This window comes from Felis catus, chromosome C2 (genome assembly GCF_018350175.1).
Source record: "Felis catus isolate Fca126 chromosome C2, F.catus_Fca126_mat1.0, whole genome shotgun sequence".
Lineage (NCBI taxonomy): Eukaryota > Metazoa > Chordata > Mammalia > Carnivora > Felidae > Felis > Felis catus.
In genome coordinates, this window is record NC_058376.1 from 59,480,300 (window position 1) to 59,502,151 (window position 21,852).

The following is a 21,852-nucleotide window of genomic DNA, read 5'->3' on the forward strand; positions in this document are numbered from 1 at the left end:
GAACATACCCAATTCTGAGGAGCAACTTTAAAAGAGATATCAACAAAGTCAAATGTCCAGAGAAGAGAAGGGAATCAAGCATAGTAGGGTCTTGAAACCATATCATATGGGGAGCATTAGGGAATGTAAATGTCCAGTCTAGAGTAAGAGGTGCGTGTGTGTGCATGTGTGTGGAAGGGGTGGGGGGGGGGTGAATAGAGAGGGAGGGAAGGGGGTAGTAAGAGCCACAAATGCCTTTCAGTAATTTGAAGAGTTGGCATGGGGAAGAGGAGCTGTATTCCACATCCCTTAAAAGGTGAAACTGGAAATTTATGCTTTATATAAAAAGAGCTTTCCAACAAGTATAATTGGGCAATGGGACAGTGCCTTAGAAAAAACTAAACTTCCTGTCAGACGAAGTATTTAATCTAAAGCTGGCTGCTGCCAACTGTAGACATTGTAGAAGGCTATCCTGTGCTGGGTATAAGATTAGAGAGTGAAGGTCCCTTTCAAAGATTCCAGGAACCTCTGAAAGATAATCATTAAGAAGTTTGCATTAATAAGACATTCAGGAGATACTTTGTTTTGGGATGACCTGTGTTTCCCAGTAGTCTCTGTGCCAACTCTTAGTCTTCCCCACAAGAGTGATTCTTTGGCCCATTGCAAGAAAAAGGGACAGAGGAGGTCCAGGAGAAAGGAAGCCACATGTTAAGTCAGAGAATCCATGATCAAGGTAGTTTATTCAAAGTCTAGTTTGGGGAAGGGGAGGGCAGCTGATACAGATAGACAAAGCCATTAGCCCCTCAATATCTACCTTACCAAATTACACCAGTTTAGTCCAGAATACCTCTGGGAAAGATAAAGCTAATTTATTAGCCACATCTGGTTTTTTTTTTTTTTAATTTTTTTTTCCAACGTTTTTTTATTTATTTTTGGGACAGAGAGAGACAGAGCATGAACGGGGGAGGGGCAGAGAGAGAGGGAGACACAGAATTGGAAACAGGCTCCAGGCTCTGAGCCATCAGCCCAGAGCCCGACGCGGGGCTCGAACTCACGGACCGCGAGATCGTGACCTGGCTGAAGTCGGGCGCTTAACCGACTGCGCCACCCAGGCGCCCCAGCCACATCTGGTTTTAAGAGATCAGTACCTGTTGAGAAGGAGGAAAGGCTAACTTTATCATATAGGTTCCTTATGATGATCAGGGCCATTAGAGACCAGAAATGGAAGGCCCAAAGAAAGCAGTATGAGGGCGGAGGGTAGCCAGGGTGTTGGGGAACTGTGGGTGTGAAGGAGGGGTAGGGAAGAGTTTTGCCTACTTTGCAGTTTAGCCTGGGGCCTTGGTGTATCTCTGAGAATTTTCTCTAGGCTGATGACATTGTTTGCCAACACCCAAGTTGGGATGTCAGGACTTGTTTATAAACGGCAAACACCTTACTGTAGATCAGTCCAGTCTTCCTTATCTAGGCCAGTCTTGTCTCCTTGAATTCAAGTCTGGGTATCCTTATTCCTCCCTCTGGGAGAAAGAAGGAAGAAGGGAAAGAAGGATGCTATCTGTGCTAAATATCTTGCCCCAAAGAAGAGCATATCAGCTGTCCATTTGCATTGTTAGTCCTCTCCTTCCCTGCCCTACAATTTATCTCTTCCATGTCTAACACCATTACTCCACAGTTTTACCCTGTCAGGGTAGTTCTGGAACCCATCCACGAGGAATCCTAGCTCAGTGGCTCTCAAACACCCAGAAACCTAATAAAAAAAAGTACTGGACAAGGGCACCTGGGCGGCTCAGTCAGTTGAGTGTCCAACTTTGGCTCAGGTCATGATCTCGCAGTTCATGTGTTTGAGCCCCACCTCGGGCTCTGTGCTGACAGCTCAGAGCCTGGAGCCTGCTTCAGATTCTGTGTCACCCTAGCTCTCACTTACCCCTCCTCTACTCACACTCTGTCTCTCTGTCTCTCTCTTTCTCTCAAAAATAAACATTAAAAAAAATTTTTTTTAAGTACTGGACAGTAGAGAAACCTAACAAAAGTTATGTATGGAAACCTAAGGAGGAAGACAGGATAGGTACTACAAGCTATTGGAGGGGAAATTATGGTGAACTTCATAGTTAAGGAAGCCTTCACAGAGGAATAGGAAATGAACTTGAGTCTTAAAGAATGAACAGATCTCAGTTACACAAAGAGAAGGTGAGAGAATTTCAAGATGAAGAGACTACCCAGGGAGAAGAGAATGTGAGAGCATGTTAGGAACCAAAGTGAGGAAGAGTCAGACTGGATGAATCTGAACGTAAGGAAACTGAACATTCAGTGCAACAGTTCCCACAAACCTCTGGCTTTCATGCACCATCTCAGCTCCACTCATGATTGTTTGGGAGTCTCTAGACAGGAGTGAGCATTCCATGTTTGAGGCTGGTAGATTAGGGGATGCTTGTAAAAGATTAATCTGCAAAGAATCTGGAAAAACCTCTATGAAATTGTTAAACCCAATGGAGAAAAGTTGTCTAGATAAAAGTATAGTTAAATAAACTTAGAGTTGTTCAATTACTGGACCAAAACTATATTCATTTCTTACCCCCAAATCTGCTACTGCTAATGTTTTCTCCCATTGCTATGGCTGGTCACTTACCCAGTAGAAGTGGCAGTGAATTCTTTTTTTTAAAGTTACCTCATACCAGGGTGCCTGGATGGCTCAGTCAATTAAACATAGAACTCTTGGTTTTGGCTCCGGTCATGATCTCATGGTTCATGATATGAGCCCTGCATTGAGAATCACCTGGGATTCATTCTCTCTCTCTCTCTCTCTCTCTCTCTCTCTCTCTCTCTGTGTGTGTGTGTGTGTGTGTGTATGTGTGTGTCTCAGTATCCACTCCCTCCCCCAGTCACTCTTAAAATAAATAACTAAACTTAATTTTTTTTTGTCACATACGAAGATCAAAGTACCCCTGGAGTTTCCCATGGTATGAGTTGTCACAGTTAGAGGCACTTGTTGACCTTAAAGGCAATCCATTTTCTACAGAACCTAAATGTAGGCCATGAAAAACCATGGTCCTATACATTTCACATAGATGTGAGACACTTATGTTTTCTAGTTACGGAGTAGTGACACCTATTATTCAAAATGACATTTGGGTGTGGTAGACCATTTAAATAGATTCATTTTTCCATTGAGACCAATTCATGTGATAAGAGTAAGAAGTTCAAATGCCAGTGCCCCATATAATGTTCTTGCCATTGAAAAATATGTATTATACTTTCCTACTAACACTCACTGATCAACACAATCATAGTGATTGACCCACATCTAGCATTCTTTGTAAAATACATGCAAATGAGAAGACAACAGTAGAAGGAGAGGAGAGTACTCGTTGTAGGATGGTAGGAGTGCTGGGAGACTGTCTTTTATAATTCATCAGAACAAAATAGAGATGGCTCATTGTTTTTGGTTTTGTTTTAAGGCAATGGATCCATAGAGAAATAAATAAAAATTGAAAAGAATATATAATCTAAAACAAATAAACAAACAAACAAACAAGAATACATAATCTAAAGAATGACCTGGAAATGTGGAACCTCATGGATCAAAAAAGTACCAAACCAGCAGCAGATTCCAGGGCATGAAACTGTAATGTGCTGAAGCATCTTTTCTCTGGCATTACTTTGAAAGTTTAATAGTTGCTTTCCTGATGGGTCTTGAGGACTAAGGACCCAGCAGTAGTCTGACCTAGAAGTCAAAGTAGGGAAATTTAAATGTCTTGAAATCCCTTCTCTGCCCAGTGTCTTGGGATTTCTGGTTGAGTTAATGGGATAGAAGTTTTCACAAGTCACAGGAGCATGTGGACTGCTGATGCACAAGGAAAAGTCTTCATTCCCTTAAAAGAGGGATGTTCCCAGGGGCAAGATGAAGCTGCCACAGAGCTGTAACCTGCCAGTCTGATGAGATTATCTGTGACAGAACCCATCTGACAATTTGGTCAAGAGTTTCTTCCCAAAGGGGACAACATCCTTGCCTTTTTTGGGGGGGGTGGTGGTGGCAGAGGGTCTGTTTTTTTCCCCTGAAGTTCTTGAAGCAGTAGTAATAATGATTTCCTAAAAGACAGTTGACATTTTTGTTAGCATGATCTTTGAACTGACTTTCTCTCTAATCCTTCTGACACAGAGACTTGTTTCTGAGTTAATGAAGAAGGTCAATATTTGAATGAGATAGAAGAGCTTAAGAGTAAACAGCCTTGAGATAATTAGGGGATGAGAGACTTGTCTTTGTCAGTGAGATGTTGCTTATGGTGCACAGGACCCACTATAACATATAGGATGGTTCCGGAGAATAGTGAGGCAACCACTTGTTTTAAATTGAGAGGAATGAGTGAATACAATAAAACAAGAGGGAAGGACACAGTTGAAGGAGGGAATTTCTACCACATCAGTCATACTCACACCCTCTTGTGGCTCTGCCTGAGTTTAAGGGTCTATGAACCTTTCTAAACTTATTATATGCTTGTGGACTTGCTGGATACTCAGGAGAGAGCAGTCAATTCATGAACCATAAGTCCAAATACTCAACATTTTCACACACACACCAACCTCAACGGACAATGAAGTCTCAAGGCTGCATTTTAAAATTAAAAATAGTCCAATTAAAATGACTTTTGAAAGCCCTTAAATTGCCTGTTTCACCATCTTTCACTCTTACACCATCTTTCAACAAACAACATAGTGTGTTGGGTATTTTCCTTCAGTTGGTTAACAGATAAAGTACTAGACTTTTATTTAAAGGATCACTTCATATAAACTCCTGTTTCTTTACATGCAATTCAGCTTATATCATAATATCTGTCTGGGACCAAGACCAAAAGGGACCAAGGGAAGAATAGACTCACATCTCTCACCTCAGCTCATCTAATACTGCTCACTTAGTTGAAAGATGGACAGATTATCCTCACTAGTTACATGGCTCTCTTTTCTCTTTCTTTCTTTCTTTCTTTCTTTCTTTCTTTCTTTCTTTCTTTCTTTCTTTCTTTCTTTCTTTCTTTCTTTCTTTCCCTTTTCCCCTTTTCCTGACACATATCATTGAATTCATGTCAATTAAATATACTGGGGCTCAGGGTACCTGGGTGGCTCAGCCAGTTAAGCCTCTGACTTTGGCTCAGATCATGATCTCATGGTTCATGAATTCAAGTCCTGCATCAGGCTCTCTGCTGTCAGCACAGAGCCCACTTCAGATCCTCTGTCCCCCTCCCTCACTCGTGCTCTCTCTTACTCTTTCTTTCAAAATAAACTTAAAAAATATATACTAGGGCTTGACTCCTGGACATATTCTCACGTAAGAACCTAAGTGAGAGCTAGAAATGAAAGGTAGAGTCCGAGGCTTAAGGCTTTAGCTTCAGGACAAATTGCCTTCTGGAAAGTGCCTTGTTGTTGACTGCTGTCTCTCACAATGTGTGCCCCAGAGTCTGGGCCTTGATTATCATACTTTTTCGCATTGATGATACATCCTCCTATCTTTAAGTGTGCTTCACACAATTCTTGGATGACACTTTTGGTCCAGAAGACCTTGGTTAAGAAGAAACACAGATTTATGGGAGAGAGACCTGGAAAATTTCAAACAGACACATACATCTTTATTGGAACCCTCCAGATCTGTGGGAAAGAAAACGGAGCCCACAAGGATCAGCTCTGAATTTGCTCCAGCTCCAAACTTACAGTCACACCCTTCTCTCTGGGCTCCCCATGTGGGCCAGCATTTTAATCTTTCCATCTCTCTCCCTCCTTCATCGTCGCCTGTTTATTCACCTTTTCCATTCCCTTGTCTCATTTTCTCATTCTTTCTGATTGCCCCACTCTCTCACACTCATATCCCCTGGTGTATCATCTTTCTGTTGGAGCCTGTACTGATGGCCTCTTTCCAAGAGCAGCAGGTTTGAATCAGCTCCAGTTTAAATTGAAGGAAGGGGGTGGGGGTGGAGCGAGGCCAGGAGAGGATATCAGCTCGCTCCTGTCCAATGTACTGAGTGCACAGTCCTCCCCCAAGCCTCCAGGCTGGCGCTCAGGCTCCCAATCTCCCTCCCAACCTACCCTCCCTTCTCTCTGCCCAGACATCTCTCCACACACAGGTATGTGTAAGAAAAGGCCTAATAATCCCTTGCAGGCAAGATTAGAGACCCCCACCCTCAATCTAGCAGCTGGTTTCCATTAGATGTTCCAAGCCCTATAAATATTCTCTTTTTTTCACTTATCTCTAATAATTTTTCCTTTCCCTTTCTCATATTCCCCGCTTCTGGGCTCCCTCCTGGGAGGAGGCCTAAATTAAGTAGGGAAGGCATGCCAAGCTTTGCATTAACCATCTTGTCATGCCCCAGGCCTCTGGCAGAGCAGAACCCAGAAATGATGGCTTCTTGTTTGTCTAGTTTGCTGCTCCACACACCGAAGGTAGGAATCCTCCCAGAAGAGCAGAAGGGTTGGGCTTAGCCTGAACTAGAAGATGCTGCCAGGGTCACCCCATCTCTGTGCTCTCAATTGCGCTCCTGGCTGAGCCCCTTGAGCCCTCTGTCAAGGTTACCTTGTGCTTATCACTGGCTGCTATATGGTGTCTTGGGTACAGCCCTGGAGAGCAGCATTCTGGGGTTAAGATGCCAGCCTCTTTGTGCACAGGCGATGTGACTTCAGGCAAGTTACATAACCTTTCTCATTTGTAAAGTCGTGCTGATAACACCTACCTCAAAGGACTGCTAGGAGGGTGAAATGAAGTAAGTAACTAATGGGAAAACATTTAGCTCAAGTCTGCACTCAGCAGGTACTGGTTCTCTCCTCTTGCCCCTTCCAGTATGGTCCCCGGTGGAAAATCCTGCCCTCCTCCTCTACTGCCTCCTACACCTTCCAAGTAATTAACTGAGCAATTAGAGAAGAATTAACCCTTAAATATCTGAGGTCTGAGTTGGGGAATGTAAAATGTTTGCTTCTCAGTGAATGTTTTCTCCTTAAGATAAAGAAGCAGAGAAAGAATGAATGTAAAATCCCTCAATTAGAACAATGTTTACAATTGTTAGTACTTTTGATAAACCAGGCAGCACGAAGCTATGCCATTGTTGAGTCAGTGACCCAAGAGCAGAAGTTCCTGCAAGTACCTCATCCGAGTCATGGCAGTTAAGAATGCAGCCTCCGGGGTCAGACGGTCTTTTAGGTCTGGATTCGAGTTCTACCTCCTCCTCGCTGTGGAGCGTCGACCAGTGTTTTACTTCTCTGTGCTGGTTCCCCTTCTGTAAATGATGATAGTAAGAGTACTGACGTCACAGTGTTGTTGCAGAGATCGAACGACCTCACGTAGTCCGTCACCCTTCACCAGTGGCTGGCAGAGTAAGTGTGCAGTAGATGTCCGCTCTCCTTCCCACCCACGAAATCTTTCTTACAGCCTTGCTCCTCCTTCGTGGCCATTTCCAAACTGACCCATGTGCAGGGCAATAATCCAGCCGGGCTTTGCTTCTCCCACTTCTGCATGCTTCTCAGGAGTCCAGCCACTTTGGTGGTTCTGGAGCAATCCCAATCCTCACAGTGAAACACACTCCAGAAACTCCTTAACTGACCTTTCCATGGTGGGAGGGACTTCGAGGAGACAGGCACAGTGGGCAGGAGGGGTGCCTTTCTTGAGCCTCAACCATCCACACCCACCAACTCCATAGCCTTCCTGAGACCAAAGCCTTTGCCTGGGAGTATGGCCCATGACAAGTGACAAAAATGACCAGCCCAGAGCCCGGTCTTCAGACTGCTTCAGAGGGTTCTGGTGCTGGGTCTGCCCACTCTGCCTGTCTCTTAGGCTGAAGGTGAGTGAAGAAGACTGCCTTCCCAGCTCAGAACCAAGTAGAGCACAGAATCCCAAGGTCTTAAGTCCACAGAATTGAATCCCCTGTTCTCTGAACATAAATCAATCTAGACTATTGGGAACTTTATAATATGATTTTATTTATTTATTTATTTTTATTAAAAAAATATACATATATTTGCTATTTCTTTGACCTATTTATACACTCTATACACTGTGGAATTAGTTAGACCCAGTTCTGTCACTGCCTCACTTTGTGACCTTCAGCAATTACTTAACCTCTCTGAGCCTCTGTTTGTTACTCTTTAAAATGGGGTAACAGCGTTACAACTTTACAGATATATCTCATCTTTTTCTCGATGGACTTTAGCCATAGCTACTCACCTTATGACTATTCTGTAATTTTGCTCCAATTTAATCCTACTTCCTCTGATTCTATCTTTAGTGCAGTCAGAAAACAGTTGGTCACCATCATTCCTACATAAAACTACCTCCCAGAGACCTGAAAACAGTTAATAAATCATTCTTCAGCCTTTGAACCTCAGGCTAAACCATGCCAATTTCTTTAATCTTCCTCCAGAGAGCCTATCTGAAAATCTTGAATAATTTCACTTTTGCCTTGTGACCTCCCTCTAAATTATTAGCATCTCAGGTTTTAGTGCCCAAACATCAGTGTATTATTTTAATAAGGACCTGACAAAATAGTTGACCGTAGTGCACATAACGTTGAGTTCGCCTACTTCATGCTCAGCCTGGGTGTCCACTAATAACCCTCCATAAATACACATATAAATGTTAGGCTATTCAAATGTGAAATAGAGAAAACAGATCCGTGTCTATTCCTTTAAGAAGCAACCCCACAACTTATTTGTTAAACTTGTCTCATTTGCTGAGGGAGGAGAGAAAGAACTACCAAAAGGGACTCTGAAGAAAATCATTAAAGTAAGGAGAAAGCTCTTAAGAAAAGAGACGTTTTCTGCCCTCTGTACCTTCCTTGCTTGATTCCGTTCTCCCATGGTGACAGTGCAGCTAATATAAGTCTGTGCTCCACCAGGCCCCTGCTGAGCAGGGCTGGGGTAGGACAGGAAATCACCACTCAGAAAATAAATGACCTGTCCCAGAGTCTTTTGTTAATGAGTCCAGGGCATAATAAATCAAGGTGACCCAGTCTCAAGAAACACTAGCCTGTTTAAAACAAAACAAAACAAAACAAAAAACCGCGAAACCCCCAAGCACCAGAGGTGAAGAGGAGGAGAAGGGAGAGAGGGGACCATGGGGAGTCCTTATAAATCACACCCAGACGAAACTAGTGCAGATGTTTTCCAGTTTCGGACCCACTCAAGAGGCAGAAAACAGACACATGTGGACGTGAATGGAAGGGGCTGTTTGTGAGACAAGGCAGTGGCCCGATGGACACAGCCCCTCCTGTCACATGGTGTCCATGGGACTTTGAGTGGCACGGTTTCTTCCAGCTATTTCATCCCAGGTCTCCCTCTCCTCAGCGTGGCCAGAGTGTCCTCTTGTGTCAAATGTGGGTCCCAGCTTCCCATAGTGGCAGGCTCCTGTAAAAAGAGAGGGTGGTCAGGTCAACCATGGGAGGGTCTTAGCTTCCCAAGTAAACTGCAGGCTCTCTGAGGGTGAACTTGGACACAGACATAGAAAGAATGTCAGATTGGAAATAGATATTCCAGTATGTGGTAGAGAAACAGGAGTCTATAAATCTGGGGTAAGCTGTAATATAAGATTTACATGCAGAGGGCCCTCACAGAGAGCCACAGTAGTCTGGTGAGACATGGCAACTATTTTACAAATGTGGAAACTGAAGCAAAAAGAGACTAAGGAATTTGCAGTTTGTGCAAATTTGCAGTTTTCGAGAATGTTATTTCATCTGGGCACACCTTATATGTAGGTTGAACAGGTGTCCTTCCTATATTACAGATGAGGAGAGTGGGAATGAGAGCACGAGAAAACCTTCTCCAGGTCACACAGCTAACATGTGGGATAACTCAGGTCCACACTCAAGTTCTGGAATCTGTTATCCTTTCTGTTCAGCCTCAGCTGTTTGCCGGGGGTCCCAGATAAGAAGTGTGCTGACAAAGAAAGGGTGCTGAAAGAGGGCGGATAAACCTTGGTCAAGGTCCACAACTGTTTGGTGTTTAGTGGTGGCTGGAAGGGAGATGAGGGGACGAGAGGAAATTGGTCCCAAATGTTTCTCACTCTCTCTGTCATATGAAACCTGCCATGTAGTCACCTCCATCATTCCCTAGGAGCATGGCCTCCTCTGATCACTCACTCCTACTTGCTGTCATTTCAAAAGAAATTACATCACGCCAACTGCTTTTGTTTTTAAATTCTTGCTCATGCTGAATTCAATCTCAACCACCATCATCATGACTGCTAGTTTGTATACACTTTATGTTTCAAAATCCTTTCTTTGTTACCCTCTCTGAACCTCTTAATCAGAATTGTCATTTACCCTTGGAGAAACTGAGGGCAGAGTGGCTTGCCCATGATCACCTCTTAGAACAGAAATCTTTCCCCCTTGCCTGACTGCCTCCAAAGTAAACACAAGTGGCCAGATACTCTTTGCCATCTTAGTTTTTTCTGTATTGCCCCAGTTCTGCAGTGAGAGATACCACCTTTCTCCAGAACTCTCTATAGACTTCCTATACTAGCTCTGCTTCCTTTTGAAATAAAATAATGAGCATTGTGCTCTAGTTCAAATTGGAGTCCAAGTAGAGGCACCTGGGTGGCTCAGTCAGTTAAGCGTCCGACTTCAGCTCAGGTCACCATCTCACGGTCCGTGAGTTCCAGCGCCACGTTGGGCTCTGTGCTGATGGCTCAGAGCCTGGACCCTGTTTCCGATTCTGTGTCTCCCTCTCTCTCTGCCCCTCCCCCATTCATGCTCTGTCTCTCTCTGTCTCAAAAATAAATAAACGTTTAAAAAAAATTGGAGTCCAAGCATTTACCCAACCACACAATGTCATCAACCACAACAGGAAGATGCCACAGCGGGCTGCCTAAAATAAACCAAAATAAACTCAGAGCTTTTAATTGGTGCAGGACCTAGATCTGCAAAACAGCAGGCACACCCATGAAAATTAGGGCTGTTCCAAGTATTTTAGGTTGAACAGCAGCCTTCCACCAACGCAGAACACTGCTTTAGGTTTCCTTTCTTTTTCTTTTTTCTTTTTTTTTTTGTTTGGTTTTTGGTTTTGTTTTCTTGTTTTGTTTCATTTTGTTTTGTTTTTTGGTCCTGCTCTATGAGTCCAAATTTTTTCATACTCAGATGTTGACTCTTAGCTGGGAACCCAGAAGAAACACCCCGGGATGTGGGCATGTCAGTTTTCTATTATAAAAGAAACTAGTAAGGGGAGCCTGGTGGGCTCAGTTGGTAGAGCATGCAACTCTAGATCTCAGGTTTGTGAGTTCAAGCCCCACATTGTGTGTGGAGCCTACTGAAGAAGAAGAAGAAGAAGAAGAAGAAGAAGAAGAAGAAGAAGAAGGAAGAGGAGGAGGAGGAGGAGGAGGAGGAGGAGGAGGAGGAGGAGGAGGAAGAAGAAGAAGAAGAAGGAGAAGAAGGAGGAGGAGGAAGAAGGAGAAGAAGAAGAAGGAGGAGGAGGAGGGGGAGGGGGAGGAGGAGGAGGAGGAGGAGGAGGAGGAAGAAGAAGAAGAAGAAGAAGAAGAAGAAGAAGAAGAAGAAGAAGAAGAAGAAACTCTTATTCAACAAATATTCTTGAATTCCTACTATATACTGGAGACTATGTCAGTTGGTGAAAGTGATTGAGACTTACATTTTATGCCATCCTTGCACTAAACAGCTGGGGGAACTTGAGCAAAACGTTCCCCCTTTATGGCTGTCAATTCTTGCCTCTTTAAAGTGAGAGGATGGATAATTAACTTCCAGGTCCGTCCGTCCTTCCTTCCTTCCTTCCTTCCTTCCTTCCTTCCTTCCTTTTTCTTCTTTCTTTCTTTCTTTCTTTCTTTCTTTCTTTCTTTCTTTCTTTCTTTCTTTCTATGTTTATTTACTTTTGAGAGAGAAAGAGACACAGAGTGTGAGCCAGGGAGGGGCAGAGAGAGACACACACACAGAATTCGAAGCAGGCTCCAGGCTCTGAGCTGTCAGCACAGAGCCCCAAGCAGGGCTCAAACCCATTAGCTGTGAGATCATGACCTGAGCTGAAGTCAGATGCTTAACTGACAGCCACCCAGGTGCCCCTAGATCCTTTCTAACCCTGCTGCTCTACAGCTCATGGGAATCTGTACTGATGGACTAGTCATGGGTGCAGCACCTAAGAATAGTATCCCTTTCACTTTACTGATGCAAAGAACTGGAAAAGGCAGAGGCAGGGGTGGAGACTGTGTTTTGCAAGGAAACAAGACTTTTTGGTGGATGGGCAGTGTGGGTGGAGGAGTGGCTACTGATTTTAAAGAATCATTATACATGTCACAAAAAAATAGTCAAATACAAATATATGTATCACTTTATGCTCTTTTCTGATAGTTTACATAGCTATAATCAGTTCATCCATAATATTTTTCGTTCTTTGTTTTAACTAATGCTCTTTGATGTATACATTCTGTATATCACAAAGTGTATAGTCTTCTAATTCTTTTAGTGGGTAAGAGCACTCCATCTTATTATGCTAAATTTATTTTTTTATCCACTCAATTACTTTCAAATAGTGGAATATTGGAGTATGTCCACTCTTTTTCCTTTTATTAATAGCTCTGGTATAATATTTTCCCTAATGAATTCCTTTGGACATTCATAAAATAAGTAATTTCTAGATCAGTGATTTTTTAATAATTTTTTAAAATTTATTTGTTTATTTTGAGAGCGAGAGAGAGAGAGAGGGAGAGAGAAAGAGAGTGCATGAATGGGGTAGGGGCAGAGAGAGAGAGAGAGAGAGAGAGAGAGAGAGAATTCCAAGCAGGCTTCATGCTGATAGTGCAAAGCCCGACAAGGGGATTGAGCTGACGAACTGTGAGATCATGACCTGAGCCAAAATCAAGGGTCAGATGCTTAATTGACTGAGCCCCTCTAAATCAGTAATCTGAAAGTGATTCTAAATCAGATTCTAAAAGACCCAATAAGTTCATAATGGCACCAGCAGTTGATGGGCATTTCTGTTTTCCTTAACCCATCTACCTTGCATATAATAATTTTTGTTCCTTTTGATGACTTAAAAACTGTATAATGTTTCTAGTAACTTCAGTGAAGTTGTTTATATTTTCATTTCTTCCATTTTTTATTGAGACTGATCTGTTTATGTGCTGTGTATTCCATATTTCCTCCTTTGTGGATAGTTTATTCATGTCTTTTGACCTCAATTCTAATGATTTTTGAAAAACATATTAAGGCTTTTGTGGACCAAATTCTTAACACACCACTGATATAGTGGATTCCCAAATGTGAATACATTCGTCATCAGGAAGGAAGGTGGAGATTTTTGTCTTTTTTGTTCACTCAAGTATTTTAAGCACCTAAAATGATGCCAGGCAAATAGTAGGTGCTCAATACTGTTGAGTGAACTGAATGAGTGAATAAATCATCACTTAATATGTATGAGGTGCCTCCTTGTGTTGGGACAAATATGAGCATTCAGTTTTGACATGAAGGAGACAAAAGTAAGGTCAAAACAGCTAGGTGTAGAAGGGAGGGGTGTTTCTCACTTCAGAATTTTAAACAGCCACATAAAGTGGCAAGGTAAGAAGCTACTGAGGAGTCTCCTCAGGTAAGGACTTGACATTGCCAAAACACGTCACGGGTATTTGTGTGTTCTTGTCTGTTGTTACTGTGTGCAGTAATATTGTCAGACTGTAATATTATCACAGTGTGAACTTAATTCAAGCAACATTTTCTCAACTTTCACTGTAATGTGCAGGCACTGAACTAGTGCACAGAACACCATCTCTGTGTATCTATGTGTTAGAATACTATACCTCAAGAAAACTCAACAAACTGCAATGCACACATGCCTCAAAGGCTTCATGCTAAGTGAAAGGGAGGTGCAAAAAAATACATGTTGTATGATTCCATTTATATGAAATGTCTAGCAAAGACAAATCTAACCACACAGACAGTGGTTGCCTGGGGTTGGGGAATGGGCGACTACAAATGGGCACAAGGGATCTCTTTGGGGTGATGGAATTGTTCTAATACTAGATTGTGGTGATAATCACACAACTCTGTAAAATTACTGAAAACCCATTGAATTGTATACTGATTATGAGTTGATTTTACAGTTTTTAAATTATACCTCAATTGAGTGTTTTAAAAAAGAGTGGCTACCATGACCCTTGCACTGTCAAAACAAAGCAAAACCTAGTTCCCGGAACAGGCAAACATTGAGAACACTGTCAGTAGAGGTGAGCCCAGGGGGCTGTGCGAGCAGTCAGGTGCCTAACCCCATCCTGACACTCAATGGAAGTTGCACTGAGATGATGTCTGGCTGGGAGAAATTTTTCTAGCAAGAGTAAATGGGAGGATGTGGGGTAGGTCAGGTGCGCACCAAGTCAATGACAGCACGATTCATGTCATAAGAGATAGTACGAAGGCCAGTGTCCACCTTGGTTTCAGGGAGGTTAAACACTGCAAAATGCTTTGTATATTGATTATAACTACCATCCGTCATGAGTCAAGAGCTTTGCATTCAGTAACAACAATCTTGCAAGGCAAGATTGCAGACGAAGAAACTGGGCAAAGAGGGCTGATGTGACTTGCTAGGGATCACTTCCCCAGTATGAACAGCAGAGCCGGAATCCAAACACAGGCCCGAATCTGAAAGCCATGCTTTTTCCATTCCATTCTCTCCCTTTACCTCTACATAGACATGTGACTATGGTGGGGAATTAATGAGAAAAATGTCGGTTCTGCGCATCTATTCTAAAGAATTCATAAAACTCATCTGCAAAGAATTTTGCAAATGCAGTTTGATGGGGTCTCAGAGCCGCAGCCTTTGCAATTTATCACTGTCCCTAGTGTGCTGTATACAGCAGGCAGGCATTTGAAATGTGCTGTTCTCTATTTAGCTTCGGATGTGCAAGCAAAATTCAATAATCTTGGTTCAAGATAAATTAAAGGCCAATGACTCTGAAGAGCTAGAAAATTCTTAAATACCACAGAAATCCAGTCTGTAATAATGCATAGTTCCCATTAAATGCCTTTCTTAAATGCCTGTTAATAATAATTTTACATGATCATACAAAATACTTAAGATTATATGACCAAATCAGAAACATGATTTCTTTTAAAAATGTGTTTAGTCTCTCTTTCAGAGTTTTTGATAACTGTTCCTTGCCCTCACCTTTGGCTTAAGTGTGTCTACTCCTTACGGGAAATTGTGAGTCGGATTGGGTGAGGCAAAGACACACATTCTTCTCTAGAAAGAACGCACTTGCATTCCTATGAGGAAAATAAATTAGGCCCAGTTTCTCTGTCCATTAATTATGAGGAACAAACAACCTTTCCCTGCTTGGAGAGAAGTACAGGAGACCAGCACAAATTTCCTCCTCAGACTCAGGGGAAAGATCATTTGACTATCCAGCAGAACGCCTGTGGTCTGAGAGGACTCAGAGGATTGGAACAGGCGAGGCTCTGCCGCCAGATGTTTGTAAGAAATCCACTGATACAGACAATCCCATGATACAATCCACAGAGGACTGCTGGGTTGTAGGGAGAGGCTAGAAATGCAGCAGAGCAAGAGGGAGAAGGAATTTGCATCCAATTCTGCCCCTGGGGAATATCCCAACCCTGAAGACCGCCTTTGGAATCTAGGGACTGTACCGCGCCTCGGGTAATTATGTTATTTTAGTTAGAGTCTTAGAATATGCCAAGAACATCACCCCGGAAGGAGCAGGGTGGTAGGAGGAAGGTAATGCGTGGTCTCTGGTGGTCTCTCATCTAATTGAACCAGGTGGGATTTGCAAGAGAATGGACGTTCACCACGGCCACTCTACAGACAGGACAAATACAGGAATGAGAGAGAACTTTCAGAGTTGGAAATGTGTTTGCGTCTTTGGCTTTTACACACTTGTGCCCGATACTGCTACTCCTTTCCCTTGCTTCCTTACTAAGAGAACCTTAATTTTATTATGGGATGCAGCGGTGCTCTCAGGTTAAAACACTCAGCTTCCCAGATGCCACTGCAGCTAGGGGAGGCCTGGTGATCCACTTCTGGCCAATGAGATGGGAGAGGAACCAGTTGGGTCGGGCTCGGGGCAATTGCACCGCTCTGGCCTCTTGTCTTTTGCTCTTCCCCTTCCCTTCCAGACACTAGTGCACACATCCGGCCACCAACCTTCTCCATGAGAAGCATCACTGAACGCCAGGCGTGCAAGCAGAGGTACCCAAGCTGCCCAGATCCTTGGTGATTCCCAGCAAACACTGCAGCAACCCTGGCCTGCTACCTGTGTGCTTTGTATTATGTGAGTCATATCTTGTTTAAGCTCCTGTGTGTTGGGTCTTTGTTACTTGCAGCCAAACATAACCCCTAACTGATGGCAATATGAATTCAGTTCAATTCAGCAGTGATTACTTATTACGTGCTAGGTGTGGGAGTACAAAGATGAGAAACCCCCTTCCTTCAAAAAGTTCACAAACTAGTGCATGAGTGATGATACATAGGCAAACCATTAGAGCGTAGTCAATGTTTTCGAAAATGGAGGTTTGTTTACAGTATTATGGGAACAACGTCATCGATACTAACAAGCAAAATGTACTGGGATAAATTGTGTGGAATTCTAAATTATTCTCATACTGTATATACATGTGCAGTTATAGGTAAATCTGATACCCACTGAATATCCACCATTCATATTATTGATAGAATCTGCCAAATCATGAAGTCACAGCTATTTTACCCTCCCTTAAGTACCACTTTACACTTGTTTATTTTCTCTGGTGGGGTCAGAGGACCTCCATGTTTCCTAAGTAAATTTCTCAAACCTTTGTCAATTCCTTATACACAGGAGAAACCCCAAGAAGTCCATGGAAAAATAAACTCCGTCTCAAAGAGCAGTAGTAACAAAGGGCAGTTTGGTCTGAAGCACATTGTGAGGTGAATGGCCAAAGTACAGTAGCTAAATTTTACCTCCCCCCCGCCCCCGCTTCAGCAAATGCTGTCTCTGTCTCCTTGCTTTGTGATTCTCTCTCCCTCTGCAGCCTCCTCGTTCGCTCGTCCTGCCCTACTCCCCATCATACCTCGCGAGTCTCCTGGATGGCATCTATTCTCCCACTGCCTCACATGCCATCTCTCTCTCCTTTATCCAATCATCCATTAAGAGTAATGAATTTTTAAAAGGTTATTTGCTGCAATTATCGAGAGGATTTTATCGAGGATTTTAATTCTTGAAGGTGATGATTGAATTAATTGATATCTTACAAAAAACAAAATAACTTGCTTTAAATTTTTTGTTGAAGAGAGAATACATGAACCCGGTAAAAAAAAAAATTGGAAGGATTGAAAGAACATACATGAAGTATCTCCCTCACATCTGCCACCTAGCTCCTTTGCTCAGAGCAACCAACATTACCAGCTTTTTCTGTATCCTTGCAGAGCTATTTTATACACAAGTAAATACCCACACCTGTTTCCCCGCTTCACTCCACAAAATGATGGTCATACTTTTTTGTACCTCTATTTTTTTTCACTTAATATGTCTTAAAAATCTTTCATATCAGCACATGAAAAAGCATTCTCATTCTTTTTAAAGCTGAAAAATGTTCCTCTGCAAAAATGTATCATATTTAACCCTCTGTTAATGGACAATTTGTGTCTGACCTTTATTATTTTAAATAGTGGTGTGATAAATAGCATTGTATATGAATCATTCACAGAAGAAGAGTGTATTTTAAGATAAATTCATAGATGGGAGCCAAATGGTGGAACCACTTGTGATTATGATGAGTATTGCCGAATTCCTCTTCATAAAAGATACTGTTTCCCACTCCCACCTACAGTGTATGGCCATGCCTATTTTTCTAAACCCTCACCAACTCAGTTTATCAAACTTTTTGGACTTTGTCAATTTGATCAGTGAAAAATGGCCTGTCAGTATATTTTTAATTAGTTCCTCTTATGAATAAGATTTTTCATCTTTTACACATTTCAGAGCTATTTGTCGATTCCTTTCTGTTAAATATCTATTGATATACTTTTTTATTTTTATTTTTTATGTACGCTTCACACCCAGCATGGAGCCCATATGGGGCTTTGAACTCATGACCCTGAGATCAAACCTGAGCTGAGATCAAGAGTCAGACGCTTAACCAACTGAACTACCCAGGTGCCCCAGTCCTTTATTGTTTCTTCTGTTAGGTTGGTAGTTTTTTTAATTGATATTTTCCAAGTTATTTATTTGTTAGAGAAATTAAACATTCATCTGTGATAAAAGATGCACATTTTCCCCCAGTATTGTCATGTGTCTTTTGATTCTGCTTATCAAGTATTTTTACCTTGGGAGGTTGTTTAGTTTATATGTAGTCAAACATGTTCATCTTTTCATTTCTGGGTTTTAGATTTTGTTTCGTATTTAGAAAGGCCTTCTGATAAGAGGGGAGGTGTTTTTTTTTATTACCTTCTTAATCATACATTATATTGAATGTCAGTAAGTTGTTTCTTATGTCACTGGTACAAGTTAGTGATCAGGAATCAAAGCATTGGTGGGAGGAAGTGAGTGAGAACTCGAATTCATATTTTCTCTACTTCTGGTTGTATTGCTAGGCATGAGGGCTTGGACTGACTCTGACATCCACCCCACCTACTTAATCTGCTGTGGGCGAGTGAACGTGCCCACAGCTCTGCAGGCTAAGTATATGTGAAAGGAGGGTGTTAAAATGTTTTCATGACATGTGTGCATAAACATGTGAATTTCTTCATCTCAGCATATCACAGTGTCATATCTTGCCGGACATCTATATGCTGGGTGTCTGCATATGTTAATGTTATTCTTTGTCCTCAGAGAAGAAGATTCTGGCATGGGAAGTACAGCAAACCTCATTACAGCTTTAAAAAATGTATCATTGAAAGTGCAGAAGGAACAGAGTCAGTCAGTATGTGCACTTCTTGATTGAGCGGCGCTTGAGAGAGAGCCAAACTCAGGCATGTGTGTAATGAGGCCTTTATTAACAAGTTGGGCCATCCTGCCTCTTCCATCCCCCATCTTCCCCAGGCACAGCCTCCCAGCCTTAAGGGTCCCAGCTCCTTCCTTCAGATGAGGCCACAGTCCCAGACAGGCACCTGAAGTAGGAAAAGCCACCCTCCTACAGGATTGGAAAACCTCCACCAGCCAGGCAGGGCAGTTCTCTAGATGGCAGCATCCAAATTTTTAGAAGCAACAGCCCCTTTCTCAGTGTCTTTACAGCACCAGAAGAGCAGAGAGGCTGGCCACATATGAACCTAAACTTCACGTATGAGCCAAAGTATCTTGACTTACTTGCAGGGAGCACCACTCAGGCTTTTAAGATTTATCTTTGATCTTGTTTTAAGTGCATTCTGAAACAATGCCCTTGCTGCACAAGGTTCTAAACTGAGAGTAGTGGCCAGAAGCTCTGCTGCCATTGGGTCATACACAGTAGGCCCCTCTAAGGATATTAGCCTCGGCCATCAGGTGCTCCCGGGACTTGGGCTGGAGGAACATGAATGATGGAGCTACCTGGGTCCAAAAGAGCAGAGTGATGGGAAGCCACAGAAATCAGAACTAGGAGATTTGGGTGCCAGGAGGCCACATCAATTCAAGTCAGTGTCACAGACTGTATCTGTGTCATACACATAGAATCTCGGGGCAGAGTTAGAAGTGAGGGCTGAGGGGTAGAGTAGGTTTATTATACTCTTAGTGACAATTCTGTGTAAGAGCCAAGATGGGTACAGGCCTAGAGGTGCTCATCTGCTGCTCTGAACTGTCACCAGTTGGATATGTGATAAAGTCCTTTAGTACTTGGGGTGGGACATCTGGCTGGCTCAGTTGGTGGAGCATGCAACCCTTGACGTTGGTTGTGAATTCTACATCCACGCTGGATGGAGAAATTACTTACAAATAAAATATGTAGGGACACCTGGATGGCTCAGTCAGTTAAGCGTCTGACTATTGGTTTCGGCTCAGGTCACAATCTCATGATTTGTGAGACCAAGCCCTACCTTTGGGCTCAGTACTGACAGCATGGAGCCTGCTTGGGATTCTCTCTCTCCCTCTCTCTCTGCCCCTCCCCTTCCCTCGCTCTCTGTCTCTCTCTCAAAATAAATAAAAAATAAATAAAATAAAATATGTACCCCCCCCCCAAAATCCAAACATTTGGGGCATAAGTTACCACACAGATGAGACATGGCTAGCCTTACTGGTTTTAAGAGAGTCCCACCTCTCTTAAATTTGGGTAGGGACAAGAGAGGATTCATTTGAGTCAGGGACTCAGGATTGATGAGGACAATGCTGAGCCCAAATGGAGAAGCAAGCAGCTATATCCAAAGGAATTCCAAAGACAGTTCCTCCCATTGTTCCATGAATTGGGATTTAAGTGGTTTGAGGATATTTTTTTATCTGAAATTATGGCAGTGACTTGAGACTTAAGTGCAGAAGAGATCAAGCGTCTGAAAAGAAGTGGCTCTAAGTTGTAGACTCAAGGGTAAAGGTAATCAATATGAAAGGAAAAGAGTGGCCATTCGTTCATTCAACCATTGTTCCCTGCACCCTGGGTGCCCGATACTATTTAGGTGACAGGGATATATAGTAGTGAAAATAACAAAGTCCCTGCTCTCATGGTACCTGTCCCATATTCTAGTGATGGTGACAGATGATAAACAAGATCTATATGTATTTTTTAAATACATATTTCTATATTTCTATGTCCCCTCCCTCCATCCCTATCTGTCTCTGTTGCTGGCTCTGTTAGTACTTACCCCTACTGCCAATAGATGAGTAATGGAGGGAGGATGCTATTCTGGGTAGGGTGGCCACAGAATGCGTCAGTGGTTCTGATGTGACATTTGAGCAGAACTAGAATGAAGTGAGGGAGGGGGCCATGTAAACACAGAGGGAAAGGTGTCCAAGGTAAAGGGCATAGTGAGCCCAGGGACAGGCAGGAATATGTGGGGGGGCTGGAAACAAGGGAGTGAGTGTGGCATCATCAAGGAGTAGATCACAGGCTGGAAGAAGTGTCGTGGTGCAGGCTACATAGGGCCTTGAAGAGCATGATAAAGATTTAGGAATTTATTTTGAGTGCAGTGAGATGCCACTGAAAGAGCATATATTCCTCAAGTTCCGGACGGCCTGAATGGCACTCTGCCATCATGATTGCCCAGTGCTGTACTTACCTGTGAAAGATTGTGTCTCCCAAACCCCAATTTTGGGGAAAATGGTTGTGCCCTTTAGCCACCAATTGTGTACTTCTGGGCCTCAGTGGGGCCTAAAGAGGGGGAAAGACATAAAGGCTGCAAATCTCAGGCTGCTTGGGCAAAGCCTTCCTATCTGGATGGTGGTAGCTACAGGTGCGGCCTTGTGGATGGGGGTTGCCTTGACCTCCTACTTGAGTTGCATCTTGCACAAGGAAGTGGCCGGCACTCCAGTGTTCAGAACACAGTTTCTGCTTCCTCATCCCTGAATTTTTCCTCCTAACTTCTCCATAGACCAGCCCTCTGCTTAACAGAGCCTTGGACACCTGCTATGTCCATTTTCTTCTGCCCGAAGCAAGGTACAGTAGGCCTTCCCAGGCTTCTTCCTTACGTAGGAAGTGAGGCATCTCCTTAATTCCCCACACACTTAAGGAATAAGCTTTGTCTGCAGAGTTTATAGGCTCATTTTGGAAAACTCTGCACCCCACATATGATTCAAATATATTAGCAGATATACACAACAAAGGAGCCCAGATTCCAGAAGCTGATTTCTTTCACAGGTGCCCTTCCTTGTAGCCTTAGGAAATGTAGGCAGTCTTGCCATTTGTATGTTTGCATGTGTGTGTGTGTCTGTGTGTCTTACAAAATAAAGATTTATTTCTTGCTCATGCTACATGTCCATTGCGGATGGTTGTAGGTCCATGCTGTGTTCATTCCAGGACTGAGGCTGGAAGGCAT

The 21,852-nt window shown here is 42.9% G+C and overlaps 1 protein-coding gene and 1 long non-coding RNA gene across 4 annotated transcripts in view; one reads left to right on the forward strand and one right to left on the reverse strand.

The window, feature by feature from the left end:
* The window catches only part of GTPBP8 (GTP binding protein 8 (putative)), a 149,373-nt gene extending 130,700 nt beyond the window's left edge, over window positions 1–18,673 (forward strand). The window contains exons 8-9 of one of the 3 annotated variants that reach the window (XR_006585062.1): window positions 16,062–16,216; window positions 16,760–18,673. The gene's annotated coding sequence lies outside the window, so the exon portion shown is untranslated. Of the gene's footprint in view, window positions 1–16,061 lie in introns of all 3 variants that reach the window. The other 2 variants (XR_006585063.1, XR_006585061.1) reach the window with 2 other exon arrangements.
* Window positions 1–20,807, reverse strand: part of LOC109503444 — a 28,652-nt gene extending 7,845 nt beyond the window's left edge. The window contains exons 1-2 of the long non-coding RNA XR_002162416.3: window positions 20,683–20,807; window positions 7,095–9,348 (exon numbers count right to left, since the gene is read on the reverse strand). This is a non-coding gene — a long non-coding RNA (uncharacterized LOC109503444). The remainder of the gene's footprint in view (window positions 1–7,094; window positions 9,349–20,682) is intronic.
* Window positions 20,808–21,852: the final 1,045 nt, after the last annotated feature.